The sequence below is a fragment of the Drosophila elegans genome, unplaced genomic scaffold (genome assembly GCF_018152505.1).
Source record: "Drosophila elegans isolate 14027-0461.03 unplaced genomic scaffold, ASM1815250v1 contig_409, whole genome shotgun sequence".
Taxonomy (NCBI): Eukaryota; Metazoa; Arthropoda; class Insecta; order Diptera; family Drosophilidae; genus Drosophila; species Drosophila elegans.
This window is the reverse complement of record NW_024545796.1, coordinates 273,511-276,574: the sequence shown is the minus strand read 5'-3', so window position 1 is coordinate 276,574 and position 3,064 is coordinate 273,511.

The window sequence follows — 3,064 nt, the reverse complement described above, 5'->3', positions numbered from 1 at the left end:
TACCATAGAAACAGTCCAAAATGAATACATAAGACTATTAAACACAGCAAATACAGATGAGGTAGTTTACATTAACAATATTCAACATGAACCAATTTCAAACCACGATGTAGGTCAAACAGACTTAAAAAACCGAGAAAAGATTGTATTAACCAGCTTTCAAAAAACTTCCCGCCACAATTCAATAAACAACTAACAAAACTATGCACCCAGTATAGCGATGTATTCGGACTAGAAACCGAATCGATCACTACCAATAATTTTTATAAACAAAAACTGAGATTAAATGATAATGAACCCGTATACATAAAAAATTATAGAAGTCCTCATAGTCAACAAGACGAAAGTTAGTTCAAAAACTCATTAATGAAAAAATACTGGAACCTTCTGTATAATCTTATAACAGCCCACTTATACTGGTACCCAAAAAGTCACTTCCAAATTCGGAAAAGGAAAAATGGCGATTAGTAATTTACTATCGGCAGATTAATAAATAACTCTTGTCTGATAAATTTTCTCTTCCTAGAATTAATGATATTTTGATCAACTTGGAAGAGCAAAATATTTCTCATGCCTTGACTTAATGTCCGTTTTTCACCAAATTGAACTCGAAAAAAGTTCACGGGATATAATATCCTTTTTAACAAACAATGGTTCATATCGCTTCACGCGATTACCATTCGGTTTAAAAATAGCGCTTTCTCTGGATTGGAACCTTCGCAAGCATTTCTTTATATGGATGATTTATATGCTCAAGAATTTAACTGATGTTTTCAAGAAATGTAGGCAACACAACCTAAATTTACATCCTGAAAAATTTTAATTTTTTATGCACGAAGTCACTTTTCTAGGACATAAGTGCACAGATAAAGAAATCTTGCCTGACGACAAAAAATACGACGTCATTCAAAATTATCCAGTCCCACATGATGCGGACAGCGCTAGAAGATTCATTGCATTTTATAATTATTAGAGACGGTTTGTAAAAAATTTTGCTGAATATTCCCGTCACATAACAATATTATGTAAGAAAGATGTAAAATTCGAATGGACAACTGAATTCCAAAACGCCTTCGAACATCTAAAATCAGCATTAATAAACCCAAATCTGTTACAATACCCAGATTTTAGCAAAGAATTTTGCATAATTACAGATGCTAGCAAATATGCTTGGACTTCAGCTTCCAGTTGCGTACGCATCAAGATCATTTACAAAAGGTGAAAGCAACAAGAGCATAACAGAACAAGAACTAGCAGCTATTAATTGGCAGTAACACCTTTCAGACCATATATTTATGGTAGACACTTCACCGTCAAAACACACCACAGAGCACTCACCTACTTATTTTCAATGGTAAGCCCCAGTTTCAAATTAACACGAACGAGACTTGAATTAGAGGAATATAAATTTACGGTAGAGTATCTAAAGGGTAAAGACAACTATGTAGCCGACGCGCTATCAAGACTCACTATACTAAAAAACATACAATCAAACAATATGGTTCTGAAAGTCACTACCAGAAACCAAAGTAGAAAAAATCCTACGCAGGAAAAGAACAAATAGAATTGCAAAAGCAATCTATAGATAAAGCTTCAAAGCCCAACGTATATGAAGTCATTAATAATGATGAAGTACGTAAAGTAGTGACCTTGCATGTAAATAATATATGTGTTTATTTAAATACGGAAAGAAAATTACTGCAAGATATGATGTAAGTGATTTCAAAGGCTTGAAAAGCAGGCCGGTATTATCAAATTCAGCCAACTCAAAGTGGCACCGTGGGAAAATATCTTTGAACATGTTTCAATTGACAATTTTAAAAATATGGGCAATAAAATATTGAAATCATTGAGAGTAGCGCTACTCAACCCGGTGACTCTAATAACGAACAATAAAGATAAAGAAGCTATTGTCTACATTCCATGATGTTCCAATACAAGGAGGTCATACAGTCATTACAAAAACCTTGGCCAAGGTCCAGAGACACTATTATGTCTAAATACATAAAAGAGTACATAAAGAAATGTCCTAAATTCCAAAAGTCTAAAACGACTAAACATACCAAGACCCCATTAACTATAAACGAAACTCCACAAAAAGCTTTTGATAGGGTAATCGTGGTTACAATTGGTCCACTACCAAAATCTAATAACGGAAACGAATACGCAGTAACACTCATCTGCAACTTAACTAAATAACTAGTAGCTATACCAATACCAAATATGAGTGGAAACACAGTAGCGAAAGCTATATTTGAAGATTTTATTCTAAAGTACGGTCCAATGAAGACGTTCATTACGGACATGGAAACGGATTATAAAAATTCAATTATTGAAGATCTTTGTAAAAATCTAAATGTTAAAAACATAACTTCAACTGCACATCATCATCAGACTTTGGGAACTGTGGAGCGAAGCCACAGAACAGATCATACATCTCAGTTGACAAAACAGATTGGGATGTGTGGCTACGATACTTCGTTAATTGTTTTAATACGACCCCCTCTATAGCACATGACTAATGTCCATATGAGTTAGGTTTTGGTAAAACTTCAAATTTGCCTAAACATTTTAATAGTATAGATAACATAAATCCCCTTTATAATGTAGAAGACTATGCTAAGGAATCAAAATTAAGATTAGAACAAGCATTTAAGAGAGCTAGATTTATGTTAGAATCACATAAGCAAAAACAAAAAATTAGTTACGACAAAAATACTTCGAGTTAAAAATAGGAGATAAGGTTATATTGAAAAATGAAAGAGGACATAAACTAGATTTAAATACACAGGTCCTTATAAGGCAGGACAAATAGGAGATAGAGATAACATAACGATATCAAATAATAAAAATAAAAAACAAATAGTACATAAAGATAGATTAAAAATGTTTATTTCATAATCAATTTCGTTCTTTTATAAATAAATCAATAGTTCTTTTATAAATATATCACGTGTGGCCATACATAATTTAAGAACAACAACTATAAAGTAAAAAAAAAAAAAAATTTAATTAAATTACAACAAAAAGAAATAATATCAGTTAAAATAATATTAATTAATAA